We start from the raw sequence: 17478 nt of genomic DNA on the forward strand, positions 1-17478 counted from the left end.
GTTGCTGCTCCTTGATTTTCTGACGATAATTACAGCTGATGCTGCTGTGGCTGCTCCTACTGCTCTTAGTACTTCTGTGGCCGTTGCTAGTCACCATTCACATGGTCAGTTCTATGCTAGATGCTGTGGGAATTAAAAAAAAAAAAAAAAACATTGTCAAAGACTTCAAGATGTTTGTAATTTACATAAGACCAACCTGAGAAATAATGGCTGGCAAACAAGCACAGTAATTACCATTTATTTAGCACCAGTATGTGCCAGATGCTTTACATAATTAGTGCATTTAGCTATCTGGCCACCTTAAGAGACAGGTCTTGTTATTAACTTTTTTCAATAGATCTGGAAACTATGTTCAGGGTGGGCAAGTAATGTGCCCATGACCACACAGCTAATGACAGAGCTGGGATTTAAAGTTAGGTCTGTCGGGCTCTAAAACTTACGCCATTTTCATTAGGCTGGCTTATCTTTAAGTGTAGAAAGCACATACCCCTTTATTATTTGGGGGGAATTTTAGAATAGTGTCCAGAAACAGCAGGGCATGTATCATGAAAAAACAGAAACACAGAGAATATAAATGACCCTCAGAGCTAGTTACCGGGACTGAGACTCATGAACCCCAATTCCTAGCTGTTGTTCTGCTTCCCTATAGAGCAACAGTGTTTTACTGATTCTATTTATAGAGCAATCCTGAAAATTACCACAGGCCCAGAGACTTTTAGGCCAGGGAGACAAAAGTTCTAGCAATTATTAAGATTGTATTTCCTTGTATACCTGCCATGTCATGTACTTAATGCAACCATATTCACTTTGATCAGCAGCATTATCTTTTTTTTTTTTTTTCTTCAGTGTTTATTTATTTTTGAGAGACAGAGAGAGACAGAGTATGAGCAGGGAGGGGCAGAGAGAGAGGGAGACACAATCCAAAGCAGGCTCCAGGCTCTGAGCTGTCAGCACAGAGCCTGATGCAGGACTTGAACTCACAGACTGTGAGATCATGACCTGAGCTGAAGTTGGACGCCCAACCGACTGAGCCACCCAGGCACCCTGCAGCATTGTCTTTATAGCACCTTTGCCCCCTGAGCAGCATTGACGTTATGGCATTGAAATAAATGTCTGGTCTGGGGCTCAATAGTTTGGAGATGTATGTATTGTTTTGATCAACAAGAATTTATTGAAAATTCACCAGTGTCAAAATGTACCTAGTTTTTGTAGGCAAGACATTTACAGTTGGTGGCCTTTAAAATGCAAGGAATTGTTAGAAGCTGTTTAAGTTTCCTCTCCATGATCTGTACATGGCTCACATAGTGTGGATTATTGGATTCAGTGCTTCCTCTTTTTTTCCAATGCTGGTTGAATTCTGGGCTGCTACTGGGGGAACCAAGATGGTGAAGTTAGAATGCCTGGAAAGATATGTTAATGAGGGAAGGTCTGTGTTCCAGATGTAAATATAAACATTTTGAGGATTATATTTTATGTCTTGGAGGTTAAGGGTATAGGCTTTGTGGTGAGTCTACCTACCTGGCTCTGCCACTGTATAGGCAGCAAGATGTTGGGCATCTCTGGATGCCTTTGTTCCTTATTTGCAAAATGATAATGAGTACCTCTTTTCCAGGATTCCTTTTTTTTCCCTCCCAGATTAAAGATTGAAATGCGTTAATAAAGATTAAATGAGTTAATATGTACTCTAACAGTGCCCGTCACATAGTTAGCTATTATAAGCATAATTATTATTATAATTAAGTAGCTCACCTTTGACAAAAATATTTGAATGCCTTACTCTATATACCTTTGCTGTATATGCCTCCTTAATAATTTAAGCTGAGAGATTTTTAAAAGGTAGCTTTTAGAAACAATGAAAAATGGAAGAAATATACCAATTTATAGATTAATAGAAGAGCCCATTTCTGAGAAGCCCAGATGAGCAGGAAATATTTGGAAACTCTATTAGAAGAATAGCATTTAGGGGCGCCTGGGTGGTGCAGTCGGTTAAGCGTCCGACTTCAGCCAGGTCACGATCTCGCCGTCTGTGAGTTCGAGCCCCGCGTCAGGCTCTGGGCTGATGGCTTGGAGCCTGTTTCCGATTCTGTGTCTCCCTCTCTCTCTGCCCCTCCCACGTTCATGCTCTGTCTCTTTCTGTCCCAAAAATAAATAAAAACGTTGAAAAAAAATTAAAAAAAAAAAAAAAGAAGAATAGCATTTAATTTTTGCCTTTTCCTAGTTTAAATTCTGGGTGGCTCCATAACCCTCTCCCCTCCTAGACTGAGGAGGTGAGTCTGAAGGCACCTCCTGTGCCTTCTTTAAGGCACATTCAAGATCCTTTCATTCTGCTTCCCTGTCCAGCCTCATCTTGCATGCTCCCCCTCACCTTGTGTAAGTCAAGTGAACAGGGACAGTGTGGATCTGTACAAATAGGTCAGTCTTAGTAGAAAAACTCAAATGTTTCTCTTCTAGTCATAGCAAGTTTGTAGTGCTTTTTCATGTACATTAATTATTCACTTATACTTCACATAGGGCAACACATTTACTCTCCATTTTCACATGTGAATTATTTAGTTCAGTGGTTCTCAGTTCTGACTGACCATTAGAATAATTGGGGGAGGCTTTGAAAAATACATGTAGTAGTTCAAATATTATAGTGGTTGATTTCTTTTCATTGAACAGTCCACTGTGGGTATTTCTGCTTGAAGGGCAATTCTCTCCCACTGATGATGCTCAGGGTTGTCCATCTTGGGGGCTTAGGGATGCCCAGGTCTCCCAGGTATCATCTCATTTGCCTGACATTTCTTCCCTTCCCCATCAAAGTTTACCTACTCCAGGAATTGGCAACATAGATGGGCCCTGAAGGCATTATGCTAAGTGAAGTAAGCCCGAGAAAGACAGATATTACATGATCTCATATACATATGGAATCTTAAGAAAACAAACAAATCACACTCATAGATATGGAAAACAGATTGTTGATTGACAGAGGTGGGCGGTGAGAGGTGGGCAAAGAGTCGAAGGACGTCAGAAAAGTACAAACTTCCAGTTACAAAATAAATAAGTCCTGGGGATGCAATGTATCACACTGTGACTACTGTTAATAATACTGTATTGTATATTTGAAAGTTGCTAAGACAATAGATCTTAAAAATTATCATACACGCACAAAATTGTCACTGTACTGTATGTGGTGATAGATTTTGGTGATTATTTTGCAATATATACATATATAGAATCATTACGTTTACACCAGAGACTAATATAATGTTATATGTCAATTACATCTCAAAAAAAATTTTGCTCTTTTGAGTTCCATTTCTCCATAGGAATGGAATCTGGCTAATCTAATTTGGGCTAATAGTAATATGTTACATTTCATAATACCTTATAGTTTATTAGTATTGAATGATAATAACCAACATCTTTTGAGTGTCTGGTGTATGCCAGGTATCATATTGGATGCTTCAATTCATATAAGAATGTAAGCTCCCAAAATACAGGGATCCTGTGTTGTCCACTGATGTATACCAAGTATCTAGAAGACTGCTCAATAAATGTTTGTTGAGTGTATGAGTATTTATTAAATGTACAAATGGATAATCTTTATAATAATAACATTGAAAAGCAGAATTATTATCCCCATTTTCCAGAAAAAAATGTGAGGCTTGGAATCAGTGCTTTGCCTAAGGACACACACTTAGGTGAGTACAGAACCTAGAGAGGAATTCAGGTTCCAAAGCCTACATTCTTTTATAACTTTTTATCTTTCTTTCCTTCCCTTTGCTTCTCCTCTTCTACTTTCCATTTCCCTCACTCTTTTTCTTTCCCATTTTTTCATTCCTCTCTCTCTTCCCTGCCTATTTTTCTCTTCCTCGTTCTCCTATCCCTTTGACTCCCCTTTCTCCCTTTTGCTTTTCCTCTTTTCTTCCATCTCTTTTCTTCTCCTTTTTCCTTCTTCCTTCCCCTTTATGCATTCTTCCTTTCCATCTTTCTTAAAGCACTTATGGCATTTTACTTCTTAGACGCTCATAACATTATTAGGTAAGCAGGGCAGTAATTCCTTATTTGCAGATGAAGAATCTGAGAGACTTTAAATGACTTGGCTGATTTCCCATGGCTAGTTAATGTTTGGGCTTCAACCTAATTGTCTTTCCACCATCCTGGTTAGTGCCTGTCTCACAGCACGCACTGCCTTGCAGGTATCAATGGTTGCTGATGGCAGATGGTGATACGTCTCCTCCAAAAAATTCATTAGCTTCCAACTGAGTGGAGTGAATCCTGAGGTAATTTAGGAGCCAGAGCGGGTGTGTGGGGGAGACCATGGGGAAGGTGGGACTTGGATTCTCCTCAGATCCCACCATCTGAGTAACATTTACTCATAAAGCTATCTCCTGCAGAAGAGGACTCCAGACTGATTGCAAAACCCACCAATGCATGGCAGCCCTACCCAGCCATTGGAAGTAGTACCTCAGGATGGAGCCTCTTTTGGGGGTGGGTGTTACTATTTACTTTTTTTCAAAATCACCCCTTGAAGCCCCACATAGGTAAATGGTGCTGGCTCCTCTTTCCTTGGGGCATCGTCTGTTTCTTCAGTGTAGCTCATCTCATATTGTCTATTAGTGGTATTTTACAGCACATCACTAACACCTCAAAACCTTGACCACACATTGTTGTAGTGCTGACCAACCACAGTGGCTACTGTCTACAATGATGCCACACTTCCTGGGTATTTTAAAACATTAAGCCAAGGGCCAACACACCAACTAAAACAGGCCCTGAGTATTTTAATTTTACATTAGTTAGGAAAAAGGTTTATTTCTTGACCAAATTCCATACAAGATTTGGATGTCTTTTGTTGTTGTTGTTGTTGTCATTTTCTTTGCTCTCTCTAGCTTTACTGAGGTATTTCTGACAAATAAAATTGTAAGATATTTAAAGTGTACAATGTGATGATTTGATATATGTATACTTTGTGAAATGATTACCTATCACCTCACACAGTTACTTTTTAAACTTTTATTTTATTTGTTTTTGGTGAGAATGCTTAAGATCTACATTCTTAGCAGATTTCAAGTGTACAATACTGAATTAACTATAGGCACTATACTGTACATTAGATCCTGGGAACTTATTCATCTTATAACTGAAAATTTGTAACCTTTGACTAAGTTCTCCCTCCAAGTCCCCAGCAACCACCATTCTACTCTCTGTTTCTAGGAGTTCAATGTTTTTTTTTTGTGTGTGTCTTTCTTTTTTTTTTTTTCAGATTCCACATGTAAGGGATACCATACAGGATTTTTCTTTCTTCATCTGGCTTTTTCTACTCAGCATAACCCCCTAGGTTCATCCATGTTGTCACAAATGGCACTTGTTCCTTCTTTTTTTTATGGCTTAATAACCCTCATTTCTTTATCCATTCATCTGTTGATGGACAGGTTGTTTCTGCGTCTTGGCTAACGTGAATAATGTTGCAATGAACATGAGAATGCAGGCATCTCTCTGAAAGAGAGATTTCACTTCCTTTGGATATATACTCAGAAGTAGAATTCCTGGACCATATGGTAACTCTATTTTAATTTTTTGAGGAACCTCCATACTGCTTTCCACAATGGTACCAGTTTACATTCCCACCAACAGTGTATAAGAGTATAAGCATTCCTGTATATGAAAGACCCACCGCTAATATCATCCTCAGTGAGGAAAAATTGAGAGTTTTCCCCCTAAGGTCAGGAACACAACAGTGATGTCCACTCTTGCCACTGTTATTCAACACAGTATTGGAAGTCTTAGCCTCAGCAGTCAGACAACACAAAGGAAAAAATGCATCAAAATCGGCAAGGAAGAAGTCAGACTTTCACTCTGCAGATGATATGATACTCTGTATGGAAAACCCAAAAGATTCCACCAAAAAACTGCTAGAACTGATTCATGAGTTCAGCAAAGTCGCAGGATATAAAATCAATGCACAGAAATCGGTTGCATTCCTATACACCAATAATGAAACAACAGAAAAAGAAATCAAGGAATCAATCCCATTTACAATTTCACCAAAAACCATAAAATACCTAGGAATAAACCTAACCAAAGAGGTGAAAAATCTATACACTGAAAACTATAGAAAGCTTATGAAAGAAATTGAAGAAGACACAAAAAATGGAAAAATATTCCATGCTCCTGGATTGGAAGAACAAATATTGTTAAAATGTTGATACTACCCAAAGCAATCTACATTTTCAATGCAATCCCTATCAAAATAACACCAGCATTCTTCACAGACCTAGAACAAACAATCCTAAAATTTGTATGGAACCAGAAAAGACCCCAAATAGCCAAAGCAATCCTGAAAAAGAAAACCAATGATGGAGGCATCACAAGCTTGGACTTCAAACTGTATTACACAGCTGTAATCATCAAGACAGTATGGTACTGACACAAAAACAGACAGATCAATGGAATAGAATGGAGACTCAGAAATGGACCCATCAATGTATGGCCAACTAATCTTTGACAGAGCAGGAAAGAATACCCAGTGGAATAGAGACAGTCTCTTCAACAAATGGTGCTGGGAAAACTGGATAGCAACATGTAGAAAAATGAACTTGGAACACTTTCTTACACCATACACAAAAATAAACTCAAAATGGATGAAAGACCTAAACCTAAGACAGGAAGCCATCAAAATCCTCAAGGAGAAAGCAGGCAAAAACCTCTTTGACCTCGGCTGCAGCAATTTCTTACTCAACACGTCTCAGGAGGCAAGGGAAGCAAAAGCAAAAATGAACTATTGGAACCTCATCAAATAAAAAGCTTCTGTACAGTGAAGGAAACAATCAGCAAAACTAAAAGGCAACCGATGGAAGGGGAGAAGATATTTGCAAGTCACATATCAGATAAAGGGTTAGTATTCAAAATCTATAAAGAACTTATCAAACTCAACACCCAAAAAACAAATAATCCAGCGAAGAAATGGACAAAATACATTGAATAGACACTTCTCCAAAGAAGACATCCAGAATACAAATCAAAACCACACTCAGATATCACCTCATGCCAGTCAGCGTGGCCAAAATGAACAAATCAGGAGACTATAGATGCTGGTGAGGATGTGGAGAAACGGGAACCCTCTTGCACTGTTGGTGGGAATGCAAACTGGTGCAGCCACTCTGGAAAACAGTGTGGAGGTTCCTCAAAAAATTAAAAATAGACCATGGGGCGCCTGGGTGGCGCAGTCGGTTAAGCGTCCGACTTCAGCCAGGTCACGGTCTCGCCGTCCGTGAGTTCGAGCCCCGCGTCAGGCTCTGGGCTGATGGCTCAGAGCCTGGAGCCTGTTTCCGATTCTGTGTCTCCCTCTCTCTCTGCCCCTCTCCCGTTCATGTTCTGTCTCTCTCTGTCCCAAAAATAAATAAACGTTGAAAAAAAAAATAAAAAAAAAAATAGACCTACCCTATGACCCAGCAGTAGCACTGCTAGGAATTTACCCAAGGGATACAGGAGTACTGATGCATAGGGGCACTTGTACCCCAATGTTTATAGCAGCACTCTCAACAATAGCGAAATTATGGAAAGAGCCTAAATGTCCATCAACTGATGAATGGATAAAGAAATTGTGGATTATATACACAATGGAGTACTACGTGGCAATGAGAAAGAATGAAATATGGCCCTTTGTAGCAACGTGGATGGAACTGGAGAGTGTGATGCTAAGTGAAATAAACCATACAGAGAAAGACAGATACCATATGTTTTCACTCTTATGTGGATCCTGAGAAACTTAACAGGAACCCATGGGGGAGGGGAAGGAAAAAAAAAAAAAAGAGAGGTTAGAGTGGGAGAGAGCCAAAGCATAAGAGGCTCTTAAAAACTGAGAACAAACTGAGGGCTGACAGGGGGTGGGTGATGGGTATTGAAGAGGGCATCTTTTGGGATGAGCACTGGGTGTTGTATGGAAACCAATTTGACAGGAAAATTCATATATTTAAAAAAAAAAAACGACATCCAGATGGCTAAAAGACACATGAAAAAAGCCCTCCACATCACTCATCATCAGGGAAATACCAATCAAAACCACAATGAGATACCACCTCACACCAGTCAGAATGGCTAACATTAATAACTCAGGCAATAACAGATGTTGGTGAGTACACAGAGAAAGGGGAACCTTCTTACACTGCTGGTGGGAATGCAAACTGGTGCCGCCACTCTGGAAAACAGTATGGATGTTCCTCAAAAAATTAAAATAAAACTACCCTACAATCCACTACTGGTAGTAATTGCACTACTAGGTATTTATCCAAGGGATACCGATGTGCTGTTTTGAAGGGTCACATACACCCCAATGTTTATAGCAGTGTTATCGACAATAGCCAAAATATGGAAAGAGCCCAAATGTCCATCGATGGATGAATGGATAAAGAAGATGTGGTACATATATATACAATGGAGTATTACTCAGCAATCAGAAAGAATGAAATTTGCCATTTGCAACTACATGGATGGAACTAGAGGGTATTATGCTAAGTGAAATTAGTCAGAGAAAGACACATACCATATGTCTTCACTCATATAAGGAATTTAAAATACAAAACAGATGAACATAAGGAAAGGGAAGCAAAAATAATATAAAAACAAGGAGGGGGACAAAACATAAGAGACTCTTAAATATAGAGAACAAACTGAGAGTTGCTGGAGGGGTTGTGGGAGGGGGGATGGGCTAAATGGGTAAGGGACTTAAGGAATCTACTCCTGAAATCATTGTTGCACCATGTGCTAACTAACTTGGATACAAGTTAAAATAATTAATTAAAAAAAATAAAAAAACACTTCCTTGAGAAAGAAAGTATAAGGGTTCCTTTTTCTCCATATCCTTACCAACATTTGCTCTCTCATTTTTTTGTTAATAGACATCATAACAGGTGTGAAGTGATATCTCATGGTTTTGATTTGTATTTCCCTGATTAATGATGTTGAATATCTTTTTATATTTTGCTATTTGCTATATGTGTATCTTCATTGGGAAAATGTCTCTTCAAGTCCTTTGCTCATTTAAAAATCTGGTTTCTTTTTCTATTGAGAGAATTCTGAGAGTTCCTTATATATTTGGAACGTCATTGGTTATATGGTTTGCAAACATTTTCTCTTTTATTAATTGTTTCCTTTGCTGTGCAGATACATTTTAGTGTGATATAACCTGCTTGTTTATTTTTGCTTTTGTTGCCTATGTTTTCTGTGTCATACCACAAAGAACCATTGATGGAGCTTTTGGGTGGCTCAGTCAGTTAAGGGTCCAACTTTTGATTTCGGCTCAGGTCATGACCTAGTAGTTTTTGAGATCAAGCCCTGCATCAGGCTCTATGCTGACATTATTGGGATTCTATTTCCTTCTCTCTCTGCCCGTCCCCCAATCACACACACGCACACACACACACACACACACACACACACACCCCTCTCTCTCTCTCTCTCTCTCTCTCTCAAAATAAACAAATAAACTTAAAAAAAATCCTTAACAAGACCAGTATCAAAGAGGTTTTCCCCAATATTTTCTTCTAAGAGTTTTATGGTTTCAGGTCTTATCCTTAAGTCTTTAATCCATTTTGAGTTAATTTTTGTGTAAGATATGGGCCCAGTTTCAGTTTTGTATGTGGGTACCCAGTTTTCCCAGTACCATTTATTGAAGAGACTAGTTTTCCCCATTTTTTATTCTTAGTGACTTTGTTGAAAATTAGTTGACCATATATTCATGGTTTTATTTCTCTATTCTGTTTAATTGACCTATGCGCCTATTTTTATGACAATACCACAATGTTTTCATTACTATATAAGATAGTTTGAAATCAGGAAGTATGATGCCTTTTCTTGCTCTCCTCTTACTGCTGAAGGTTGCTTTAGCCTTTTGTAGTATTTTATGGTTCCATGCAATTTTAGTATGGCTTTTCTATTTCTGTAAATGCATTGGAATTTTTTTTTTAATTTTTTAAAATGTTTATTTATTATTGAGAGACAGTGAGAGATAGAGCATGAGCATGGGAGGGGCAGAGAGAGGAGGAGACACAGAATATGAAGCAGGCTCCAAGCTCTGAGCTTTCATCACAGAGCCCCACATGGGGCTGGAACCCACAAACCGTGAGACCATGACCTGAACCAAAGTCAGATGCTTAACCGACTGAGCCACCCAGGTGCCTCTAAATGCATTGGAGTTTTGATAGAAATTGAATTGTGTCTGCAGATTGCTTTGGGTAAAATGCACATTTTAACAATATTAATGATTCTAATCCATGAATATGGGATGTCTTTCTATTTATTAGTGTCTTCTCCAATTTCTTTCATCAGTGTTTTATAGTTTTCAGTGTATAAATCTCTAGCCTTCTTGGTTAAATTTATTCCTAAGTTTTTTATTCTTTTGTGTGCTATTGTAAATGGGATTGTTTTCTACTTTCTTTTTTGGGTACTTTGTTGTTAGTATATAGAAACACAACTGATTTGTGAAGACCTGGATTTTCTTAATCTCTTTGGGATACTGAACAGAAATACAATAGATTGGGTAGTTTATTAACAGCAGACATTTATTTCTCACAGTTGTGCAGTCTGGGAAGTCAAAGATTAAGTGTCTGGTAGATTCAATGTCTGATGAGTGCTCACTTCCTCTTCACAGATGATACCTCTTTGCTTTGCCATCACATGGTGAAAGGGGGCAAGGGAACTTTCTCTGGCCTCTTTTATAAGGGCACCATCCCATTCAGGAGGGATCCACCTTCAAGAACTAATGACCTCTGAAAGTCTCCACCTCCTAATACCATCACCTCTGGGGTGGGTATTTCAACTTTTGAGTTTTTGGAAGGAACACAAATATTCAGTCCATAGCACTGAGTAAGCACTGTGAACATAGAGCTAGGTCAAGCAATGCTTTTATGACTTATTTTTTCATGATAATCTCAATATATGTATATAACCCTTATAAACCTTTATGTGTTTTATGTGGTATATGTTCTTTATGTGACATGTATACTTATGAATATTTTAGATTTACTTTTATGCTTATGTCTCTGTAATCCCTTTCAAAAGAATTCCATGAAGCAATATATTTTGTATTATGGTGAAATGTTTTTATAACAAGTATGTTGATAGAATGTTTATTTCAGCAATAAATTGGTAAATTTAATAATAAAATGATGTTGCCTAGAGTAAAGGGAAAGATTGGTAATGTGTACAAAAACTCATTCCCACCCATGTTTCTGAGTCTATATGTATATGGTGTGTTTATATGCACATACATTCATAGGAAAAGAAATGACTTTTTCTAACTAAAATTATCTTGGAAAACCACATCTTTCTAGAATGTATTATGTTTATGCTGGAAGAATATTTATAAATGAGGGTTAGTTATTATATTAATAATTTTCTCAGTAAGAGGAGGAGTCTAGTTTAAAAGGTTGTGGAGGCTAAAAATGCTTTGTTAGTTATAAGACTGAGTTGTAAATAACTTGAAACAGATATCCTGACCACTATCCCCTCTATGTCTGATGGCACATAGTAGGTGTTTGCTTGCTGACTTGCTTTATCATTTTTGGTCAGATCTTCTCAGTAGTACCCTGAAGACTGTTTACTTGAGTAGACAAGATTCAGACCTATGAAAAAATTAAATTCTAAAATAAGGAAGCTTCAGAAATACAGTGCAGAGTTTAAATAGCTTGTAACCCCCTGCTTCATAAGTTGGTCCCAACTGTTTCCTTTCCCTGTGTAAAGCAGCACAACTGTGCTTCCACCAGCACATTAACGCCACTTGGTTTCATGTTAAAGGTTTGTGTTTGGAGTTAAATCTAAGTGAAGCAGTAAACCATACTCTCTATAAAGTCAGGCAAGATAAAATCTTAAATTCAGAAGGATGGCAGGGAAATGTCTCAACAGGTTGAAACCAGTTTCTATGGACAAAATCACCCCAACGTCTGCTTCAGGCTCCAAATCTACGTGTTCATTCAGGGTCTAATCTACCTTCCCTGGGCTTTTTGAGGCTTTTTGGCCTTTATTGATGGGAATTTTCCCAGGGAAAGGACATAGGAATGGGGCTCAGCCTGGTAGGGGTGTGAGGTCACTGTCATCAATCCAGGAATGTCCAGAAGAAAAGATAATGCCTTGCATTTTTCTTGTGGGAGAAATCTTGCCAATTCAGGCCCTGATCCTGACACTGTTAGGGTCTCATTGCTGAGGCCCAACACTTCAGAACCCAACCTTTTCTTTCCCTCCCAAGGAGGCTACATGCTAATGGTGCCCAGTTGCACCTTACACAATGTCTCTAATGGCTTTCTGGATCAGTTAGGTCTCTGTTTACTGTGATTGAAATCCTAAAACATACTGGGTGATGCAGAAAAATGGACCTTTTGGCTCTTATAACCTACAGAGCCAGAGTAGGGCTGATTTCTGGCTCAAGCAGTCTCTCCAGCTCAACTCAACTCTGCTCTGCTCTTTCTTTCATTGGCTTTATTCCTAGACAGGTTCTTCATTCATGAATGCAAAATGGGCGAGCAGCTTCAAATTTGACATCCTTTCACTTTTAGAACCAGGAGCCAACAATGATTTTCATTAAAATGTCTCATTGCATCTCATTGGCTTAAGTGGAGCCCCATACCCATCTCTAACTAATTAATGTCTGTAGGTCGGGAATGTAACAAACTGGCTGGCTTAAGACTGAGTCGCATGCTCCATTCCTTTAATTGGATTCCCGCCCAAAGCATATAACCTAGGATGTTGGCAGACGTGATGTCTGGAAATAATAAATCCAAACTTCAGGTAACCACAATAATAACTAATATAACTTTTATAATTATTATAATAATAATAATAACGATATAACTTTTATATCATTATTATGGCTGAAAGTTCTATTGTGACCACCAGTGATTAATAATTTTCAGACAAGAATTTTTGCTTTATATGGATATCTAAAGAACGTAGAGAGATGCTGAGCATTCAACAATAAGAGTCACTAATGTCCACTATAGTTTGGTATTCAAGTATTTTTGGTTTCCAGATATCCTCAGAAAGTATATAAAATATACTGATTGAAGGGGCATCCATAGGCAGCTTGGGTGTGTGGTCATAAAAGCATGTGGTTGGAGTGTTTGAATGCTTGAAAATTTTATGAATGAAGGTCAATTTTGAAGCCAGAATTGGGCATTTTTGTTAGAAGATTAGCTAAACACTTTATCCTTTTGTGAAAGAATTTGACCTTTGGTTAAGCTCTGTTCTCCTGGAAACCTGAAAATGATAAAATGTCAGTACTATTTTTAGGCAACAATGCTATGGGGAAAAATGGCCCTTTGTTAGTAAAAATTACTACTGGAAAGTAGGAGAATTTCCCTGGTTTGGTCCCAACTGTGCTCTTTAAGAGGAGCTGTTTGTCCATTCTGCCTATGGCCCTAGCTTTGGGGGAATCTCTAAGAGGTCCCTTCCCTACCATCCATTATGTTATCTGGCTACATCTGCAGTGAGCGATGAGGGGCAAGCCCTTCTTAGTCTGAATTGAGATAACTGTAAATTCTGAGAGGAAGCCATAGGTTGGATATTTTCTGAGTACAGTGATTCGTATAACTGGGCATAACTTTTGTGGGAACCCTGGAAATTATGTCTATGAAATTGTTACAAAGATATGGGCTCCTATGAGGAATAATGCTTTTAAGGCTGGGTGCTCTTAAACTTGCCTATGTTCTGCTCATTGCTCTTGAGCTGTCACCTAGGGGCCAGATAAAATAGCTTCTGGATACTGTGTGGGTTGCTGAACTGTTTGCCGCAAGACTCCTGCAGAAGAGTAATGCCTGATGCTGCCTTGCTGGCAAACTCTCTAGCAGACTGGTTGGCTATGATAGTCTTGTGTGTCTGAATGTTCACTTGGGCTCAAGAAGACCCATTGGTGGTATTGCAGACATATATGTAAAATGTAGCCTGAAACAAGGCTCAGATTCCTGATATCATGATGTGGCAGATAACTATGCCTGTTTCCTTTTCTTCCTGGGTACAAAGCTAGATTGTATTTCCCAGTCTCTCCTACAGTATGTGTGGCTATTTGACCAAATTTTAACCAATGGAATGTGGATGGAAGTGTAGAAAAGTACTTCCAGATCTGGCCCATAAAAACCCTCCCTGTGCCATCTCCATCTGCCCAGTGACTGCCAAGGACTCTAAGGTTCTAGAGGAGGGCAAAATCTCAAGATAGAGTCCCTGAATCACCATATAGAAGGTCACCTGCAATCAGAACATCCATTTAGACTTCCAGTGAAGAAGAAACACACCACTGTTATATTTATCCAGGGTATTTTGGAGGCTCACCTGTGAAATCAGCTAGTACTTCCCCCAGCTAACAGTTGCTAACTAACATCTACTAGGCCTCAGATTCAGACATTTTAACATAATACACTAAGGGATGCAGGCTTGTCACATTTCCAGGAATAACTTCAGGGTTTTTTAAACCTCTAAAGTGCAAACAGAAGATGTATGTTTACATCGTGAGCTGTTGATTTGGAAATAATACTCATTTACTCCTGATATGGTAAGAATTTGGGACACAACTCCTAACTGTAAGTAGGGGAAAATGGCCAGGAGGAAACATTTGTATAAATGTTGCTCTGTCTGTAATAACACCACCAATTTCTGCCTCCCAGTTCAGAATGGCAGAGAAAGGCTGCAAGTAGACTGTTGTACTAAAGATGAGAGAAGTTTCTACAGCCTTTTCTACAGCCTCCAGACTGGAACAGGGACTCAAGGGGATTCTAGCCCATTGTTGTTTACAGTCCTGTTTCCTACCTAGACTGTGGATGGACAGCCAGTGGAAAATTAGTCCATGAAAAAAGGATTCTATGGTCAAATAAATTAGGGAAATACTACATAGTATATTCTCCCCATGAGGGATCTCAATGCATATAAGCAAATTAAAGACTCTGAGAAACTCTGTAATAAGGAATCCTGTTTTTAACTCTGTAAGTTTTTACTAAGTAACAGTATAATATTATAATTTTATTATATGTTATTATGTTTTATTAAATTATTTAATTTATATTTTTTAAATTGCTATAATTTTATTTATAATTAGATAATACATGTATAATAAACTACCCCCAAATCTGTTCAATACAGTAAAAGTTTATTTCTCACTCATTGAAGTTCCATGTGAGTCAGTGGGTGATTGGGAGAGCATGGCTATACCCCAGGTCATTGGGGCCAGAGACTCAGGCTCCATTCACAGTGTGGGGCTGTTATCTTCTAGGGCTTCAGAATTTTCCACTAGATTCTTTGCATCCAGCTAGCAGAGAGGGAAGTATGGGAAAGGCACACATGCTCCTAACTAACTTTAGAGATGTTTCTTTTTAGTTCCACTCACATTCCATTGGTGGGAACCAATTCTAAGGTCCACCTACAGGTAAGGGCACTGGGAATATACCTGGAGGAAGAGGAGACACATGGATATTGGTGAGGAGTCTGAGTAGCTGTCACAAGTTGTCCTGCTGATCTCCAAATATTGTTTTCTCCTTTTTGCCCTATGACAAGCATATTCAAACCCCGCGGAAGCTACCTAAATTCCCATCTAGTCATGAAATTCAGCTGAAAATCCAGGAGTTTTTAGTGATACAGAGTCGTCTCTGTCAGAGGCAAAAAGGAAGACACATAGTGGTCCCTAACCCACAACCGTTCTGAAATCCTTCTCATCATTCAGGTCTGAAGCTTCCTGCCTCATTTCACTGATCTGGCCTTGATTCTCCTCTGCAGAAGAAATTCATTTATTCTTTGTTGTCCATGGCCCTGGCTCTGCACCCTGAGAGGATCTCCTGTCCATTATCTTCCTTGACCTCATCTGAAGTGAGTGGTAAGGAGTAAGCCCTCCTTAGTAGCAGATCTTACAAGCCATTTCCTAACCATCTTAGTCCAGGGTCCAGAATCTGGCTGGATGTACAAATGAGAGCTACAGAGCCTCCCCTGATTGGGGTGAGTGGGCTATTAATGACAGTAGTAATAAGGCTTGACATTTCTATGATGCTGGTTTCCAAATGCTTTTATATACATTATTGTATGCAGTCCTCAAAATAAACTCATGAGGTGGGGATGTTTAACAGTGAGAAAGGCCACTGGGAGGTCTAAAGTTAACTATTATAGGCCCATTCGCAAGGCAAGAAAACACTTTGTGACTTGCTTCTGTTTTTTGGGTCCCCCCCACCTTTTTATTTTTTATACCTGATCTGAGCCATTTTTGGGGTTAGTTATTCAGCCATATCAGGTTGTTAAGAGTCTGACCTCAGATTTGATGAGCCACCATCCATCTCTTCCCAGTGAACAAAGACTTGCTTTTGGTAAAGGAGACTGACAAGGTTCTTCTCATTCTGAGAAACCATATTCAAATAGGAAATACCCGATTCCGCCCTGCTCTCTCCTCTTTATAGAACCATGGGATTTCAGTTCTAGAAAGGCCAGTAATATTGTTCTAGATCCATGACTCATTCCATCTTCCTCAGAGACTGAAGGGTTCTTCAGAAGTGTCTTCATGGGTCAGTTCAGAGCAGATGAAGTAGAGGGAGTGGGGGTTGAGAAAGGCTCATCAGTTTTGGTTCTGGGCTTATCACCTCTCAATCAGGGCAGCTTAGCTTTGGACTGTAGCATTAGAATAAAGCATTCAAGTACCAACAAAACTTGAAAACCATGGTTATTAGTGAAATACATTATCTCTGCAGATGAAAAACTTGAAGTCCATTAATTGGCCTGAATGCATTGGCTTGAAGTGCATTAATTGGCCTGAATGCACACAGATGCTCACTGGAAAAACTGGCATTAACACTATGTTTCCTGAATCCCAGATAAGTGTTTGCTCTGGAGTGGTTGCCTGTTATTTCTCTTGGTATATAGCATGTGGTCTAAGATTAAGGATGGGAGTCAAGCTCTGCCCGTGACTGAAGCATGGGTAGCTTGGGCAGGCAACTTCGACCTCTTGCTCTTGGTCTCACAAGTACTCATTAGGTGAAACAGGAACAATCCTAGCTTCCCATCCAGGGCAGGGCTGTTCTCTGAATGGCTGATGATGCACACTGCTAGAATCCTGGCATCTCTCAGGCATTTTGTCAGCTCCTATTTACCAAGGCACTGCCTGAATTTCTTCTGCCATTCTGTCTCTTCATCCCCCATGCAGTTAGCCAACAATGCGATTTACAATCTCAAGTTAGAGAGGACAACATAATTGTCTTGTTAGATTTTGGGCTTTTAGAATATTGTTCTTCTCCAGAGTTTGAGGATAGAGTAGAGGGAGGTCAGCTTGATTCTGTCTCAACCCATGGTCTAAGAGTATTAAATATGCAAAAAATGGCTGCTCTGTTCGTATCTTCTCCTCCCCATACCCCTTCCCACCACATAATATTTGTTTATGCATAGGAATAGAAAAGAGTGATTACCTTAAATTTGCATTTCTTTCAACAATTGGGGAAGTACCTTACTGTATCTTGTTTAAATGTGGCACCTGGGTGTCCC

The sequence above is a fragment of the Lynx canadensis genome, chromosome B3 (assembly GCF_007474595.2).
Source record: "Lynx canadensis isolate LIC74 chromosome B3, mLynCan4.pri.v2, whole genome shotgun sequence".
Classification (NCBI taxonomy): Eukaryota; Metazoa; Chordata; class Mammalia; order Carnivora; family Felidae; genus Lynx; species Lynx canadensis.